Here is a 19,976-nt window from a genome sequence, read left to right on the forward strand (position 1 = left end):
AGGGTGACAATATACAGCCTTCACGTACTCCTTTTCCTATTTGGAACCAGTCTGTTGTTCCACGTCCAGTTCTAACTGTTGCTTCCTGACCTGCCTACAGATTTCTCAAGAGGCCGGTCAGATGGTTTGGTATTCCCATCTCTTTAAGAATTTTCCGTAGTTTGTGGTGATCCACACAGTCAAAGGCTTTGGCATAGTCAATAAAGCAGAAATAGATGTTTTCCTGAAACTCTCTTGCTTTTTTGATGATCCAGTGAATGTTGGCAATTTGATCTCATAGTTCGAATAGGAAAAAGGAGTCCAAATGGCAGAGGCTAAAAGCCAAAGAAAGGAAAAAGCCCGTGAAAATGGAACAAAAGAAAATCCACATGCTGAAGTGAGAACTTCATGGGAAACAAACACGCCCCCTTCTCGGCCAGGCCAATTTGCATAAGGCAGGCTCAAGGCGGGGAGGAGACAAACATATAAAAGGAGGAAGCCACGCCCGATTGAGCCCTGTCCTTTGGGGTTGGCCCACCCTCATGCAAAAGAAAGTGTGTACTTTCCTTTGCTTGCCGAATAAAACTCTGGGCTGTAATCAAGCTGTAACACTGGTCCACCATTTCAAATCTTTGCTGTGGCAAGACAGAACTAAGGACATTACACACTCCCCTGACACTATTATCATTTACCTGAATGCTAACTTTTCTCCTGTTGTGCTCAGTCGCTTAGTCGTGTCTGACTCTTGGTGACCGCATGAACTGTAGCCCACTAGGCTCCTCCATTCATGGGATTTTCCAGGCAAAAATACTGAAGTGGGTAGTCATTTCCTTCCAGGGACTTTTCCTGACCCAAGGATTGAACCTGCATCACATGAGTCTTGCACTGGCAGGTGGATTCTTTACCACTTGGTTTTTAATATGTTTTTCCTATATTAGATGTGGAATATATCTGCTTTTATTTTAATAGTCAAATAAAAATAAACCAAATGCGAAAACCCTTTTTCCTTTGGAGTTTTCAGACAGTCTAAGCTTACCAAGTTGTTATAAGTGAGAGATTCCAGATGTGCTTGATACATTTGTAAAATCAGAATTAACATGTAGGGCCCAGGCACTGTGAGTGGCTGGCCCAGGGACAGCTAGCCTGACAGCTGGCAGGAACACAGCCTCTCTGGGAAAAATTTTCAGATTTCTTCATAGAGGCTCTCCAGTGTTCAGCCACCCGCATTGCTGGGGACTTACTTTCGTACAGAGGCTTCACATCGCTTTCCATCCAGCCACGGTCTTGGGTGGGCTTCCATTAGAATGAGGATGGCTGGACAGTGGACACCCCTCCGTGATCTACCCACATTCCCCCTGCATCCCCCTGCCATCCTCTCCTATTTAAAGAAGAAGCCCCAGGAACTTTGACTTTTCCAACAAGTTTAAGTTTGTTTTATGAAAGCACACTCTACAGATGTTTATTATTTTCACACATCATTTTTTATTAATAATTCTCCACTCTTCCTACTGAAAAATTTTGGCAACATTTTTAAAATTAATTTTTACTGAAGTACAGTTGCTTGGCAAATATCTTTGCTATAGAAACTTGACATGCATCAGAGACCATGACAAATTTATTTTCAGATGTATTTTAAGGTATGATGATGGTTTGATTAAAACCTAGGAGCCAACAGAGCTCATCAGCTAAGAGTTGATGCTCCAGAGGAAGCTGTCACGCTTTCATCTCTCCTCTCCTTCTTACCTGCCTATGAAGAAGTGAAGTGTTAGTTCTTCAGTCATGTCCAACCCTGAAACTCCATGGGCTGTAGCCTGCCAGGCTCCTCTGTCCATGAAATTCTCCAGGCAAGAATTCTGGTGTGGGTTGCCATTTCCTCCTCCAGGAGATCTTCCCGACCCAGGGATCGAACCTCTCCAGGTCTTCCACATTGCAGGCAGTTTCTTTACTGTCTGAGGCACTAGGAAAGCCTATCAATTACAGCAAATGTTAAGTATCAACTCTGAGTATCAACTCTCTTACCTGAGGGATGGGAATAATAATAGTACCGATTTCAAAAGATCTCTGCGAGAACAAAGTACAAGAATGCATACTGAGCACTTGGAGTGCGCTGGACCCAGAAGCACATGGACGGCGACCCTGTTGAGTCCTTTCGGGCTCCGCCTGCCTCGAGTTCCTTGTCTCAGATACTGGTAGGATAAGCAGTGACCCGGCAGGCCTGCCTCGCAGGAGGGACTGCAGTGGGGGGTGTCCCCGGCAGGCCTCCCCTCAGGAGGGACTGCAGGGTGGGGTGTCCCTGGCAGGCCTGCCTCGCAGGAGGGACTGCAGGGTGGGGTGTCCCCGGCAGGCCTGCTCTCAGGAGGGACTGCAGGGTGGGGTGTCCCCGGCAGGCCCCCCCTCAGGAGGGACTGCAGAGCAGGGTGTCCCTGGCAGGCCTGCCCCTCAGGAGGGACTGCAGAGCGGGGTGTCCTGTCAGGCCTGCCTCGCAGGAGGGACTGTAGGGTGGGGTGTCCCCGGCAGGCCTGCCTCACAGGAGGGACTGCAGGGCGGGGTGTCACTGTCAGGCCTGCCCTGCAGGAGGAAATGCAGGACAGGGCATCAGACTGGCACCGTCATCGCTGGACACCGCACTCCAAGTGCTCAGTATGCACTCTTGTACTTCGTTCTCACAGAGATCTTTTGAGGCTTCCCCAAGACCCGAGAATCACAGGGACACCCACTGCATTTGAGAACCTTCTTCTGTCCCCCCTTTATAGAAAGTTGCTGGAACATTCCATCAGTTAGAATTCATTAATGCTTCTCTCTCCAGAAAGAAGGGAAGCAGAGCTCCCTCCCTTAAAAAAAGGCTCAGAATTATAAAAGAATATTAATACTCATGAACTAAGAAAAACAAAAGAAGAAATTGCCTGGAATAAATTCAGATCACCCTTTGATTCTGCCCACTGAGACGTGTAAACAACAGAGCCATTAAACAGAGGTGGCGTGGACTGGAAGAGAGGCTCTGACTCCCATCCAGGGAACCTCTGCCCCTTCGGCCCCTAGCCTTGGTGAGTGCTCACCTGGTCTCAGTCAACTAGGATAATTGTGGGATATGGATGGGCACCCAAATGAATATCGTAGGTTATCAGCCTTTCCTTCCCAAGAGAAAAGAAATGACGGTGTGAAAGGATCAAGGTAAGCAAAACAAAACTACAGGCGCTGGGAAAGTCGGATTAATAGCTTGTGTTGCAAGAGGCCATACTGTGTCAAAAACACTTCTCATATAATTAAAATGTAAGACGTGTACATTATGAAGTATGTTTGAGAGTATCGACTCAAATACCTGTGAACAGAACACCTATTATTAAATATGTTTATAAAGGTTAGAAAAAAACTGTGGACATAGATGCAACTTCCTTTTCAATATCTGAGCTTCAGCGTGTTCTCCTTGGAGAGTAGAAGCAGTGGAAGGACATTGGAAGAAACCTCTGGGAGCCCTGCCTCTTATTTTGCTCACTCTCTGGCCAGCCCCGTGGGAGCCACAAAAGCGTATTGCCAGCCTCTCTGGGAGAGTCACCTTGTCATGGGGTCATACGGGACAAGGACCTTCATGGAGATCACAGAACCTCGGGGACGCCATGCCACGGAGATCGCACGGAAAGTCAGCAACGTACAGCCAGGCAGCAGCCCGCATGTGCGTGCCAAGTTGCTTCAATCATGTCTGACACTTTGCGACCTCACGGACTGTAGCCCACCGGGTTCCTCTGTCTGCGGGTCTCTCCAGGCAAGGACAGTGAAGTGGGTTGCCACTCTCTCCTATAGGGGATCTTCCCAACCCAGGGATCGAACCCTCATCTCTTACGTCTCTAGCACTGGCAGGCAGGTTCTTTATCACTAGTGCCACCTGGGAAGCCCAATTACTATTATAATTATTACTCATTCAGTGATTAGTAATCACTTAGCTATTTAATCTGGTGGGCTGTGCTAGGTGGGTGATTAGGACAAGGAATAACCCGGGCTTGAATGAAACCAGAAGCAAATATGGCACCTTCACCCGTGCCTGCGTGGCACCTTCTGAGGCCGGTTGAGGGCTCAGGGAGGCAGGCGGTTGGCTGAGTGGCCAAGGGGGCACCTCCCTGGCCCGAGTGGAGTGGCCCTGAGGGGCAGCGTGGCCTGTGGGTGCTGTGGGCTTGGCGACACACCGAGTGGTGTTTCCTATGATTTACACAGTCACCATAACTCACACAGAAATGCATCTTCGGGCAGAAATTTTTCTTAATAACAGGAATGAGAGCAAGAGGGAGAAAGGCTCTCTACACGGCGGCACCGTTGGCAGCACCCTGGCCTCCTCCCGCTGTCGGATTCCGTTTCTTCCTCCTACAAACCCAACTGATCCAGCATAAAGAGCCACCCGTTAGAGAGGGATGCTCCATCAGTGTCACTCTGAGCAGGTGAATGAGGCGATTGTGAAAAGCACTCTTAACGCCTGTTGCAGCCAATCTAGCTGGAGATTAAGGCGACTGCATCGTTTTCAGTTTGCTTTGTTTTCTGCGTTATGTTTCACAACAGAAAATCAACAATAGCATATGGATCTGAAGACCATGTTCGGCGTATGTGCTGGGAAGAAGCGTCATAAACTGGGCATTTATTCAGATTTTCAGCTATAACGCCAACAGCCTTCTATCTAATGAGAGTCGGAGCCCACACACGTGTAAACCGTCTGACAGCTCTGTACATGCTTCTGTAAACGGCCACGTCAGGCAGCGTCTCCCCATGAGACGCAGGAGTCGCTGGGCCAGGCTGTGAGTGCTGGGGGCAGTTCTCAGAGCATTTGTCCTGTCACCTCCGATCCCGTGGGGGTGGGGGGTCGCTGGATGCCCTGCGCTCTCGGCTGGCTCACGTCTGTCTGCACGGTGAGCAGCTGGGACACGAGGGCCGTCCCTGGCCCAGGCAGGGGGCAGCTGGCCGCCTCCCTGTTCTGAGACTCAGGCGTCCTGGCTCAGGGTCCCTCTCCCACGTGTGCAGCTGTCACCAGTGGGGACGGGGCTTAGAGACCTGGGGCCAAAGCCTGGCTGCTGGTGCAAGTGATGAGCAGTTCCGCACATCTGACCTGAGAGCCTGTGTCTCCTCCTGGTGCCCTGGATCCAGTGCCTGTCCTGGGCAGTGTGTGAGCTTGTGAGCAGGTGGATGTATGCTCAGATGGTCAGAGCTGCTGACAGGACCTACTAGGTTCTGGAGCATTAAGCACTTAATCTGCGAAATACCCTGATGTTATTTCCAACACCTGCAACCACAGGGGTCTCCCCTCTTCGTCTAGGCGGGAAACCCGACCCAGGAAGGCCAGCAGCCATCCAAAGGCAGAGCTGCTGCAGCCAAGGGCACAGCAGGATAGCCTTCCTCCCCCTGTGACGAGCTCCCAGGAGACACGGAGAGGGCGTGCGTGTGAAATAAATGAGGGCGTGAGGGACCCAGCTCGGGGTGGACGAGGACTGAGGGCATCTGGGTCAGGCTGAGGGGACATCACTGAGTGAACACCGGCCAGTAGGGGCGAGGCAGGGTCGTATGCGGGCTGGGTGTGTCTCTGAGCAGGTTCCAGGCCTGTCTCTACCTGGGAACCCGCAGGACACTCGTCCCTCTGACCCTCTGGCCAGGACAGGCGGCTTCCCTGCAGGGGCCTCTGGTTTCTGGGTGTGCTCGGGGGACGCCCCAGCACTGAGGGCCGCTCGCCTCCCAGCCCGGAAGCCCTGCCCTTCTAAGTCCACTTGGGTCGGGCAGACTTCTCTGCTGCTGGTGACCACAGAGTCAGCATGGGAATCAAACCAGAGAACCAAGGCCAAGGTGAACGTTAACGTGGTTGCTGCCTGGTGAGATGTTGGTTCATGGGGGGCCAGACCCCCACATGCAGGTAACCCTCAGTGGCGGCCTCAGACTGCAGGGCACTCCACGAGGCCTGGTCAGGTCCCAGACTCTGGCCCAGAGAACCGGACACTGGGCCACAGGGCTTCTCTAGCCATGAGGCTCCTGCCGCTCGGATTCATGCAGTAGGAAGTAGGAAGGGGAGGCACCAAGGACTGGCCATGGTGCCCTGCAGCAGGGTGCGGACACACATGTCTACACAGCGGGCCCGCTGCCAGAACCTGGGAGAGAAAAGGGCCACCTCCCCTTCCCCCAACTCTGTCCCAACTGCCTGGCCCTGCAACGCCTGTATGTTGGAGTGAGATAATGAGTTTCCTTTGTTCCCGAGGCCCTAGGAGCCGCCCACGTCGGGGAAGTGCAGCTTGGCCTATAGACCAGGCCTGTGAACGAAGCACACACGAGGTCAGGAAAGGAGAGGAGGGGCTGGCAGCCCGGGCGGACCCTGAAGAGTCCGGGGGGCTGCAGACGGTGAGCTCAGGGGACGCGCCTGCACCTTAGGACAAGGTGGCTGTCGCCAGAGCCGTAGTGTGGGGTTCAGGGTTTCCCACCCTTGTTCTGTGGTCCACGCCTGCCAACCAGGCAGAGCACACTCCTCTCCAGGAGATGCATGGGACTTGTGAGCTCATTTAAGGCTCTGAGAAGTCCTGCAGCACAGAAACCCGCCTCAGCTGCCCCGAGTGTGTCCCTGAAGAATCCGATTCCCAGGCCCTCATCCATGGGGCCGCCATCCCTACTCGATCAGCACATTCTTTCTAGACATGAATTATTTGAGAGCAAGAACTAAAACTGGAGGGTTTCCACCTGGAGATTGTGACTATTGGTCAAAACAAACTGAAAGTTAAGTGGTCCAACACTGAAATTGAAAGTGAGTTAAGGATTGCTTTGGGAAATGCCATTCTGCTGATTTTGCCCTCAAATTTAAGGAATATCTAATACAAAGGCCTGCAGGCCAAGAGGAGCACAGCAATTCAGCTGCAGTCTAGGCTGAAATTTGGTGAAAGGAAGTGGATTCAGTACCAAGACAGGGCTCTTCTCAAAGCATCCTTGGCTCCGAAAGTGGTTGGGAAAGCACACATTTTTAACCTTGAAACCAACAGATGATAAGATGTAGTTGTTTCTTCAAACACCAAAGATCTGATGACTTGGAATAATTCGAAAAGTAGAAGCTGGGGAATTATAATATAACCTGGGACATAACATGCTTGGTTTGGAAAGCAAGTGAAAGTATTACTTGCTCAGTCATGCCCGACTCTTTGTGACCCCATGGATGGTAGCCCACCAGGCTCCTCTGTCCATGGGGTTCTCCAGGCAAGAATACTGGAGGGGGTAGCCATTCCCTTCTCTAGGGGATCTTCCCCACCCAGGGATAGAACCCAGGTCCGTTGCAATGCAGGCAGATTCTCTACCGTCTGAGCCAACAGGGGTTCCAAGTCTCACATTACGTTTCTAAAGTCATCTTTTAGCAAAATCCCCCTGGGATGGTGCCTGTCACTCATGTCCTTCACAGGAGGGGCCTTCCCGGGTCACACAGCATTTGGCAAAGTCTGTCCTGGTGCGTCTTTGCTTTTTAATTGAAGTAGAGTTGATTTACAGTGCTGTGTTAGTTTCAGGTGCCCTGGAGCGCCTTTGAATCGTCACTTCCAGAATAAAGACCTTCTGTGTGGCCACCTTGGCAGTGTGCTCCTTTTTGTCTAAACTCTTTTCCCTGGAGCCGTTTCATATTCCTACAGTGGGCCCCCAGGCTGGACGTTTCACCTTTACTGTTGGTTTTACTTCAGAGTTTAAAACAAACTTGGCCTGTATGCAGAAGGTTTTGGCTCTGTTATTATTTCTGTAATCTAGAACATATCTAAATGCTTCAGCGATGCAAGCACAATATGGTTTCCTCAACACAACTTGCAATATCTTTTTCTCAACAACTGATTGCACCCATTCTGCTGAAGAGAAAGCTTTTAGGGTAGTTTGTCACGGTTGGGCTAGATTCATGCCATCAAAGCAAAGACAGCTTTGGGTGGAAAATTCCATTTGCACAGCAGTGAGTACACACATTCGGTCATAATTCACAAAATGTTAGTATTTCTCTTGGATTGTCAGAAAAATAAAACCCATGTATTCGTCAAGACAATTGTTTGGTTTGGGGCTGTGCTTTGTGTAGTTAAAGCCATTAATCACGTTTATATCTCTTTTTGAATTTTTTGTTTACAATTCTTTGGTCACCAAATTATTCTACCTTTCTTTTTCCATGTCTAGAAAGATGCAATTTCAGAAGTCAGAGGAATCAGTTATCAGGATGGAATGAATCTTTGCCTGTCACGAACTAAATACAGTCTTCCTGGGATCTGATTTGGGTAAGGCTACAAAATTAAAATTCTATCCCGGCATTTTGCATCTACTGAAATTTTAAACATTTTTGCAGGACAGAACCACTATAAGTAAAAATGTTCTCTTTTGTTTTAGCTTTCTCTAGGTCTGTAGTTTCTTTCTGAATCTTTTATCAGCTCTAGTTGGACAGTTATATCCTGCCTTTCTATTTCTTTGGTACAGCTAGATTTGTTCTTCTTGATTTCCTGTATGAATCACAAATAATCTCCCCAAAAGTTGAAGAAAAGATCGTAGTGTTTACTAAGTGCTTTTCACCTTAAAAAAATCTGCATTTCATCATTTTGTTACCAAGCAGTTAGTGACCTTTCCCTATGCATATTCATAATCCAAAATCGTTAAAATCCTTCACTATTATACAAGCAATGCATGCATTCAGTGAGTGATTTCCATCGATGAAAACCTCATTATGTTCATGCTTATATATTTATACTCAAATAGGAATTGCTCATTTCAATATATAATAACATTTCTATCTCAGGAAATGCAAAAAAATTAATATAAAAATTCTAATATAAAGGGATACATATTACCATCTAGAAATGCTGAAAGAATAAATATAAAGTTAATAAACGTAGCATATGGAAAAATAGTAACAGTGAAAGAGACTGCTCTCAAGGGTTGGCAATAGTTTTAGCTAATGCTTATGTGGTCCTCACCATTTACCATCACTGGTCTGACCTCCTTACAAACGAGCCTGTGAAGCGGCCCACTTGACAGTTGAGGAAATGGACATAAAGGTCACGAAGCTCGCCGATGACTACACTGCCAGTAGGTGATGGAACCTGAATGCGAATGGTGACAGACTTGCAACCCACTCCAGTACTCTTGCCTGGAGAATCCCAGGGAAAGGAGCCCGGTAGGCTACAGTCCATGAGGTCACAAAGAGTCGGACACAACCGAGTGACTTCACTTTCACTTTCAACCCTTTAGGTAAACTAATGACTCAGAGAAAGAAAGAATGAAAGAAAAAAAGAAGGAAGGAAGGAAAAAGGCAGAGGAACAGAGAGAAAGGAAAAGACGCACCCATGGAGCAGGGGCCTTTGTCTTGACCGTGACTACTTCACACGGAGAGCCTGCCCACACGCACACAGCTACAAAGTGAGACTCACAATTTCAACTCGCCGTGCCGTGAGGTCTAACATTTTCGATTCCACTTTCTTTCATAAAAAAATGCTGGTTTAGAGCCGCTAAATTGATTTCATGACTCGCAAACGGGCTCTGACTTGGATGACTAGTGTTCAGGGAGAAACTCTTAAATCTCTCTGAACACAAACGTAACAGAATGAGTATGTAGTTTTCGTTTGAAAAGGAGAGATATCTGTCTGTACTAACTGCTTCTTCTGAAGATGATCAGTGAAAACGTCAGAATCCACTTTTCTAGCATTTGAGTCAATAGGAAACAATAGGATGGATTAAATTGGAATTCTCAAAGACTTATGTGAATGAAATACCTCTGTTACAATTTTGATATGGGCAACAAACAAACCCCCACAACTTAGAATTTGTAATTATTTCTCAAATTATTTTCACCATAAAAGCTGTGAGCAACTTAGTTTTTGATTTATCTATATTACATTTCAGAAGATGTCTAGGGAACAGAAATAAAATATTTCACAGATAACTTCTTTTTTTCCAAAACACAAAATAATCTCAGATGATTTGCTCAGGAAAGAAACGATATTGAAGGGTATTTAGCATTTACTTCACATGCAACTATATAATGTTATATAATGGGAGTACATAAATGCAAAGTAAAATGCAATCTCTCAACTGATGAATGGGTGTGCCAGTTTCCCAGGGCGACAAATTAAGAACATTGAGGCAAATCGTATTTAAACCAATTGACAGTGGTATCAGATGAAAAGAAGGCTGAGTACCAAAGAACGGATTCTTTAGAATTGTGGTGTTGGAGAAGACTCTTCAGAGTCCCTTGGATTGCAAGGAGGTCAAACCAGTTGATCTTAAAGGAAATCAACCCTGAATATTCATTGGAAGGACTGATGCTGAAGCTGAAGCTCCAATACTTTGGCCACCTGATGTGAAGAACTGATTCACTTGAAAAGACCCTGATGCTGGGAAAGACTGAAGGCAGGAAGAGAAGAGGGCGACAGAGGATGAGATGGTTGGATGGCATCACCGACTTGGACATGAGTTTGAGCAACCTCTGGGAGATGGTGAAGGACAGGGAAGCCTGGTGTGCTGCAGTCCGTGGGGTTGCAAAGAGTCAGACACGACTTAGGGACTAAACAACAACAACAATCAGAGGAGATGGCTGATAACTAAAATAAAAATAAAGGTCACTTGTGCAGTTCAAAGTGTGTGAAAGGTTCATCCCTTACAGCAAGACTTTTGGATTCGAATATATAAATGTGACTGTTTAAGTCCATAAGTTTTCAGTGATGAATGTAAATTCAAATTTGACACTAAGACTTAAGCCCAAGAATCAAATTCAAGACTTTAACCGCTAGGCCATAAACAACAATTTCAAAAATATGGTGCGTTTACCTCAAAATTTAATTTTAGGCTTATATGGACATGCTCCAGAACCCTGCAGTATGCTAAAAAAATTAAATGTGAAGGCGCCTAGAATTCACCTCCTTTTGACAGCTGAGCCCAGTTATGGTTACAAAGTACCTACATTTGGGCTCAATAAAGCAAGTGCTTTGAACAGACCATCAACCTTAATAAAAAAAATACACAGGTTACAGTGGATGCAAGAGACAATGTAAGTTTAATAAATGGGAAAACACCATCTACTTTGGCTGTTTATTTATTCCAGGACCAAAACAGCTACGAAATTTCTGAGTTTCTAATTTAGAAAATCTTAAATAGGGAGAGAACAGTTTGGACAAGCCTGGCTAACAGTTTTCAAAAACTCATTAGTCCTGTAAAATTTCAATTTATCCTCTCACATTTGCAAGGCGTCCAGTGCATTTACCAATAATACCCTTTTCTTTTCAAGTTACCCTCACCTCCATCTGCAGTTCCCATATCATTAAGCTGAACACAGAGATGTGGCTGCAGAAAAGCCATTCAGCATTTGTCAATAATCACTGCTGAGACTCGGGGAAGGGGAGAAGCAGAAAATATTAACGTTCTTTGGCAGATTCACTTTCCTCCGGGTTCACTCAAACTTCATCAAAGTTCTGGGGATTTTTTCTGCATTTATAACTCCAATTGCAGTACACCAACACGTATTTATTGGGCATGGACTACACGCAGAACTTTGGCTCAGTGATGAAGGTGAAACGCTTGGTCAGAATCTGGAACATGCTTCTCGAGAATAAATTCTGGGATCACTATCACCCGCTACACACAGCGCCCATGCCTTCATCTTTGCTCACAACGAGGCTCTGACACGCAGCAGATGCCAGGCGGGTCACTGGGGAGGGTCCATGAGAAGGGCTCTGACATGGACGTCATATACACTGAGACAGATGAGCATGTGAGAGTGAATGTGATGCCTGGCGTGGCAGCAGCCATCCTGTGGTCATGAGTGAAAGTGAAAGTTGCTCAGTCATGTCCAACTCTTTGCAACCCCATGGATTATACAGTCCATGGAATTCTCCAGGCCAGAATACTGGAGTGGGTAGCCGTTCCCTTCTCCAGAGGATCTTCTCAACCCAGGGACTGCAGCCAGATCTCCCACATTGCAGGCGCAGATTCTTTACCAGTTGAGCCACAAGGGGAAGCCCAAGAATACTGGAGTGGGTAGACTATCCCTTCTTCAGGGGATCTTCCTGACCCAGGAATCAAGCCGGGGTCTCCTGCACTGCAGGAGATTCTTCCTCTGCAGGCATAGCATTCTTTACCAGGCGGATTCTTTACCAACTGAGCTATCAGGGAAGACAGGGCTCAGCAGAACACCCACCACAAAGAGGAGGAGGTGTGAAAGGCTGAGGGTGAAGTAACAGACATCAGTGGTGGGGTGGGGTCTCCCGGCTAACCATGGTTCCCGAGGGCAGGAATCTCTCATCTTCTACTCCTGCCAATACTACAGGAAACAGCTGTCATCCGTCCATCATCTACCTACCCACCCACCGACCCACCCATTATCTACCTCTCATCTACTGAATACAGTAAGGATTGTTACAAGACTGACTTGTATTTATCATCTCACAGTGTCCCAGGCACAGACCTTTCCGCTGGAATCCCACCCTGTGTGCTGTGGGTATGTGTATTATAATTTGCCTGTCCTTTGTAGATTAATTCTGTTTGGTGACCAGAGATAAGTGGTGTGGCTCATTAGTGTGGCCTCTGGACCAGAAAGAGGAAGGAGGCAGCCGTGTTGATTCTCACTTCGTGAAGGATAACCAGGAAGCCCCCTGCCCTTGGGGCGGTGTGGGCAGGGCAGACTGCAGGAATTTGCCTGAGCAGGCGGCAGTGTGAGGTGTGTGTGTGTGTGTGTGTGTGTGTGACTGTGTGTGTGTGTGTGTGTGTGTGTGTGTGTGAGAGTGATATGTGGGTCTCACCTCTTCCCCGACCAAGTTCACGGCCCCGGGGCCAGGGCCTTCTAAGATGTCGGTCTGGACTCAGCAAGTCCCCTGGGACCCCAGTCCTCTCCGAGCCCCCACTGCCCCTGCAGGCCTCAGCGGTGGTCTTCACGGCAGGAACTCTGGAGGCCGGGAGGTAGGAAAGTGCCGAAGAAGCAGGCTCAGGTCACCCCTGCCCTGAGCCCCCACCTGCTTTGGCGGCAGGGCCCTGGAGGTGCTCCCAGGGAGCCAGTGGGCTTTCCGGCCCACCTGGGGGGCTTCACTCGGCAGCAGTCCTGGAAGGTGCTGCCCCTCGCTCTGCAGGAGGACCCCCCGGGGTGGCGGGGCTGGGGTGAGGCCTGCAGGCCCCTGCCCTTGGTTCCCACGTCGCTTCCTGGCAGCTGGCGGCTCTCGGCTTCCCATGCGTTCAGAGCCGCCTTCCCCCGAAGCCTCTCCTGTCTGAATTCCAGCTCTCGGTACGTCCCGGAGGCGGGCATCTCCAGTCCACACGAGTGGAGTCTCTTCGCCGCACAGCCTGGGCGCTGGGACTGGGAACACGCTCCCCCCCATCCCCCCAGCTCTTCTCGGACCTGTCCCCGGCTGCGCGTGCAGACAGGTCGCTTTGGAGGGAGAGCAGCAGGGGCCCGGGGACTCGAGGAGGAGCGGGGGAATGAAGCTGGTCTCCATCTAGAAGGCGAACCAGGCCCCTGGAGGTGACGTGGGAGGGGGAAGCCAGGAGGCACCCTCACCCCCACCCTGCCCTCCTCATCTGCAGCGTCAGGGACCCGGGGGCGTCCCTGCCATCAAGGGCCAGAGAACCTGCGTTGCACCACATTCTGTTTTTGCTTTTGGAAAGTACTTCATATTTTCAGAAAGGCTGGACTGTTTTGAGATCGGAAAGGAAACAGGCTCTCCCATAAAGGTCTGAGACCGCGGTGAGGTGGGGACGGAGAGATGCCAGCAACGGCTCTCAGAGAAGCGGTGGGTGGGGTCTGGTGTCGCCGCCAGGGAGAAGGTTCCCGAAAAGGCAGAAGTCTGCGTCTGCACCCAGCGCTCTGCTTTAGGAATTCGGAGGCATCCCAAGAGAAGTCCCAGCCTCTTTAATTACAAGAGCAGGGAAAACACAAATTGTATCAAACGTGCAATTTTTAGAAGCACAGAAAACACAGCGTTTTCCAATACACAACCAAGCTGCCCATGCAAACCTGTGCCAACTGCTTTCTCTGCCTAACCTTAAATCCTAACCCTAGTAATCTTCTCACCTCAGGGAGTATGCAGCATTAAAACAATTATGCTTTATTTTCTGCTCAAAAAGCTGAACTTGTTATTCTGGACAAACAAGTATTTGCAGAGTTGAAGGAGGTGATTCTTAAAGAGTACACATAACTTACCAGTAAAGTAGAAACTTCCACTAGTGAAGATCAAAACAATTTAAACTCGTTCTTATCACTGACTTTAAGATACACATTGAAGTTTAAGAATGGCTTAAAAGGTGAGTTTTATGAAGAGCCAGGCAACGTCATTTTTCCTGCAAGATCCCACACTTGTGTCCCCTTGTAGTATTCACCAAAGCTCAATCTGGCGGTACTTTTTCCCTGTGATTACAAGTACTGTTTTAATGCACTTATAATTTTAAATACCTACACTTAGTCCCTTAACACTCCCAAAGTAAACCAAGTCAGATACCATCAACCACACCGGACATCACGCAAAATGAACTACTGGGTCCCTGTTGTTCACTGTCGTCAAGATGGAATCAGTCTTGGACAGCAGGAGGCAGGGCCTGCAGGCTAACTCAGATGCGCCTGCCCAGCGGCAGACAGTGTCCGTCTGGCCCTCACCGCCTCCCGGCAGACACAGGAGCACCAGGTAAGGCAGCTTGTGCACGCTGGTCTCCACACCACGGAGAATGCTTTGTGCTAAAGTGAAGCCTGCAGGCAAAAGCAGGTGTTGAAATTATCTGAGTTTCCCTTTTCAGGGATTGTGAGAAACCTTTGAATTTGTCTTCAGTTAAATACCAAGTCCAGGCAGAAAGACCACTGGGTCTGTATTTCTAAAACTGAGTAATTCAGCCCACTGGAAGAGAAAGATGCCTGGGCTCAGAGCTCAGCCTCAGGAACCAGGCTGGAAAATGACCAAGTTAAGATCTCTAGCTTTATGTATTGTTTTGCCTCATCTTTCAGCTTTGATGATCTCAGTTCCCCGATCAGGGACTGAGCCCAGGTCACAGGAGTGAAAGCACCACATCGTAGCCACTGGACTGCCAGGGAGCTCCCACGTCACAATTTCTGATCTGAAAGTGGATCTCTACTATTTTCCAGCAAAACAGATTAAAAAGTGACAAAATCAAGGTTAAAACATAAAACGAAAAAAAGAGAAACACAAGCCGGGATATGCATTCTGGATAAGAGATGACAACGCAAAAAAACAAACATAATGGGAAGGTTTCTAAGTGGACAAGGGGTTCATCGTGAACAAATGAGCTGGAGGTTCATCACCTTAAACAATATTCAGGGATTTGTTCAAGTCCTAGACAGTGTACTGAGATTGTGAAAAATGTGTAGTTGCCCTCAGGAAAAGCTAATCATTTACAAATATTTATTGAAAATTTCCCAAATTGCCTGTAGCTTCTAATTGAAAATCCATGAGGTTAATGCAGCTATAGACTCTCTGAGATGCTGGTGAGTTTTCTACTCTTTGTCTCTGTTAGTGTTTTTTTTCACTACAATTTCCAGATTGGCTTTTTTAATAAGTTGGTGCTTTATCCATATGTAGCTACTCATCTTGGGGTTAAAATTATTAGCAGGTTGGGTGACTTATCCACGTTGTCACAGAAGTGAATCGCTCACCTTCAGAAGAGCTCCTACCTCTTTTCAATTATCTAGTTTGTTTAACCCTCAACTAGGAGACACCTGGGTTCCAGAACTCTTCTCCGTGACCCCAAACCCCTGCCTGCACGGCCTCTGCAGTGAGGGGCAGCTCCTCGGTTACCAAACATCACAAACAGCAGAACAAAAAGCCCCAAATGAGAAGCCAAGCAAAGAATGGAATTGCCAAAAAGACAAGATAGAAAGGAAACGCTCATGCTTCTTGCTTTCAAGCACAGTCTCTACCCCAAGAACTGTTCCTAGACCCGTCTATTTCCTAGGGAGAAACCAAACAACTCCAGGCTTACTTGTGAAGGAAAATGAATTCAAAATCTAACTTACCGTTCAATTATCTGAATGTGTGGGGAAGTTTCTACGTGCTCCTCCCACAGTGTACCCCTAAAACTTCCGCTATCGTCAGAGTGGAAAATGTTTTTTTCTGAGGCTGCCTGTTTTTCCTTGGAGGCGGTGTTTGTGGGCCGGTGTGACATATTCCTTTTTCTGGGTAAATTTAGGTCCTAACAAGACCTGTTCCCAAGCTGCCCTTGATACTGTAAATAGAAAAGGTAAATTAAAAAAAAATGTTTTATATCACACATATAATCCATCTTGATAAGAAATGTGGTGACTTTGGTCATTTGAATATTTATATCCTGACTTGTGAAAAGTTAGGAAAGTTCAGGTGTCCTTGAGGTTCAACTAGAAAGAAAACTGATAAATGGGATGAAGGCAGCAGCTGGAGAGGGAAGGAGCCCACACTCCGGAGACATTCCTAGCTCACAGGTAATTCTGTGGTGTAAAAACACGCAGAGCAGACCAACGTGGAAAGCATCTAGTGGAATGTGCAAAATCCCCGTGTTCACAAGTGACCACATTTGGTCCAGGTTTGAGTCAGACACAGTGAGTGACTCACAGGGATACACACATATCCCTTCGCTTTGGGGGCTTATGAATCGTTTTCCATTCCGTGACGTCGGGAACCCTTACCATGCATGGCCTCTCGCATTCAGGACTCCCTCTCCTCCCCTCTCCTGTCTCACCAGCATTCTGATTATCTCCCTCTGGGTTGGTCCAGTGCGCAGTGAATACTGAACTCGGCCATGAGGAATAGCTTGAGGCAGAGTCGCTTAAGAGTAATCTCCAAGCCTTCCTTCTGAAGCCATCACACCAGAACTGCACATGCAGTTATAAATTAGGACGGGGAACCCAGCGCTAATAGCGAGGTTCTCTAATTGCTCACCCACAAGAACGATGAGACAACCCCTGCTCCAGTGTATCCTCTGCTGAGTGTCTACACTGACATAGATATCTGTATGTCGCCTTAATGAGGCTCTCCATGTGACGGGCACACATGACAAAACCCAATCCACCTGAAAAGGTCTTCTTTCTGACAGAAAATGCAGTCAGCATAATGTTCACAGAGATCGACTTTATTTTACCTTATAGTTGCATTTTTAAAAGCTTCAATAAACTTAATGATTTTTTAAAAAATCAAAGATACCAACACATTTTTCATGGTCCAAATATGATTCCACATATTTTCTTTAGCAAAGTCATTTGTAATAGATTTTTCATATTTATATTCTTAGCTAATCATTTGCATCTTCTCTCTATACAGATGCCATCAATTAGTCTGTCTATTGAATTCTGAAGGGGGCAGGGAAGAAAGATGTATATTAGTGGTAGTTGTTTAAAGAAAAAAAAAAAAAAAACACTGGTTTTTGGAAGTGGGAATTTTATTGTCATCAAATTCTCCCCCGCTGTTGCAGATGGGGAAGCAAAGGGAGGAATTGCTGGGGCTCTCACAGGGCGCAGCCTGGCCCGTCCCCGGCCTGAGCCACTGCGGGGAAGACCAGGGCCACTCGGCGACACTGACGCACCCACGGCCGCCACCCTGGGACAAAGACGCAGACAGGAGAATGGTAGGAGAATGTTTCTATGGTGATTTCATTTTAAGGTTTTTCGTTCATAAAAAAGTGCTGAAACACAGTGTTTTCCACTTAAGTGAAAAAGAAAAGGATTTCATTATCTTCCTAGTGCTGCATGGAATATTTTGTAGATCAGATTTTCCCATAGCTCACAATCAGCCAACAGACACGCTCACAGAAACATTTCACAGCCTCTGCTTTTCAAAGACGCATCAGATCCCTAGAAAAACTTCTTGAAGAAGCAAAGGAGTGCCTCAGCCCAGGAATGAGCAAATGAGCACAGGACTCAAAACACAAAGGCTGAACCCAAGGTCCTCAGGTCGGCTGGCATGCTCGCAAGGTGACAGGCTGGCTGCAGAATTATTCACGTGACCTTATTATCCACCGAAAGCGTGGACCAGGGGAAGAGACAGGGGTCTGGACTTCCGCGGCTTGGACAGCCAGCCAGAATAAATAAAGCGCGTTGAAGGTGGGTGGGCTGGAAACGACGTGCAGCCGCTGGTAACAAACAGCCCTGATGTTTGCCTCGGCTTCTGCGCACCAGAGCGGGCGCTAGGCGCTGCCTGCTGGGCACAGAGGGGGAGTGGGCAGGGGACCCGGGCTGCCTAGAAGCTTCCACACACACAGAGTTAAACAGCGAGGGCTTCACAGCAATTGCTTTTTGGCCCTTAAGCAATGCTTTTTAATTAGTTTGAAATGTTAATTGTTCCTGCAACCAACTTAGAATAGAAATATATTTAAATAAATAATTTTTAGGGATTGTTGGCATTTATGATTCTTTGATATACTGTCTGAGCAGCTAGAGTTCATGTCAGGAAGAAGTAAATATCCAGGCTTGTTAAGCCCAAACACCTCTGGTTTTACACTGGAAACATTTTTGAATTAAGAAGTAAATCTTTTTTTTTTAAACATTTTAATTTATATTATTTTAAACGACTGTAGAAATCTTTTGCTATTTCCTTATCATATGTTAAAAAAATGACTATCTGATTTAGTCGGTTTATCTCTCATAATTTCTACTCTAGCTCTGAAATCAACAGGGTTTTAATTCCTAAGGCTCATGACATATGACACCTGCCGGGGGACTGGGCAGTTGTTTAGTGGTTAGTACCTTTCTCAACACTTCAGAAACACCCAGTGTCTCCCAGGTGAACTTCACTGTGGCTTCTAGGTATCAGTAGTTATTCTTTTAAAAGAAGAAATGGATTATATATGTTGATATCCAGGAGCTACTAAATTATGTAAGGTTTTATGCCTTATCACATGTTTTTGGCAAGGTAAAGCTTCTTTTCAAGTGAGGGGCACCCTTCATCTGGGACTGACAGGCTCAGGGAGGGCCCCGCACCTTCCTCCCTGGCCTGCTTCCTTGAATCATGGCTGGAGGCACAGCTATTTAGTTTTCCAGGGACCCAAAGAACCGAGGTTTTCCTCAAGGCCCATCACGGGAGGGTCATTCAGAGTGCAGTCATTTTTGGACACTGTCAACAGTCTCTAGTCATTAGACATTTTCTACCACATCTTCTTCCATCAAAGATGTAAATTAAAAAAAAAAAAACCCACAATCAAAAGGCTGTATTTTTATTTTAGAAAAAGGTGAAACATGAAATTTCAAGACCAATCAAGACACGCTTAGATATGGCTTAAATCTAAGCTGTCAGACCTGACTGACTGTCCTTGGAGAAACACCACAAATATACATCCACCATCAATGACCATAACCTCAAATTCCACTTTTTCCATTAGAATAATCAAGGAACACCATTCAGAAATAATATTACATCCTGCATTTTATTCAATTCCATATGACAAAAATAGGAACCTAGACTAAGACATCCATTTCAATCAGTAGATGTGTCAAGCCACAGATTTCGTCATAAAAAATATTGGATCTGGGTAACAACTCTGCACTGGTTCAGGGAGGGCCCGACCCTGCACGGTGCTGCAATAGAAAAATAGTGTCTCTCCACCGTGCGGAGGGACAGCCTCACCCGGACACAGGCCGGGCAGTCTCACTGCCCGCTGCGAGCCGCCTTATGTACAGCACTTTACATTTCTCTTTTCTCACGGTATATACACATCTTTCTGGGAGGACAGAGCACTACATGGTACGAAATACGACCCCCCCCCCAAAAAAAAATCACACCAAAAGGGACACAGATAAATAATAACAACATTCACTGCTGAAACACAGCGACACCCAGCACCTGTTTTCTCTTCCCGGTACAGGGACACCTTCACCCATCCTGGGAGAAGAGCAGGTTCCCGGGGCTCACTCCATCCCATCTCTGTGGGAAACAGCGGGAGAGTTCTGTGTTTTTTTCCGACAGAAACCACCGCTAGGCCTGCTCATCTGTGAGGCTCTGAAACTCTGCTCAGTGACACGATGTGGTCTGCGCTTGCTGGGGCTATGTTAGGAAGATTTTTCTAGAGCTCGGTCTCTGCTGAGGCGGCTGACT

The sequence above is a fragment of the Capricornis sumatraensis genome, chromosome 21 (genome assembly GCF_032405125.1).
Source record: "Capricornis sumatraensis isolate serow.1 chromosome 21, serow.2, whole genome shotgun sequence".
Classification (NCBI taxonomy): domain Eukaryota; kingdom Metazoa; phylum Chordata; class Mammalia; order Artiodactyla; family Bovidae; genus Capricornis; species Capricornis sumatraensis.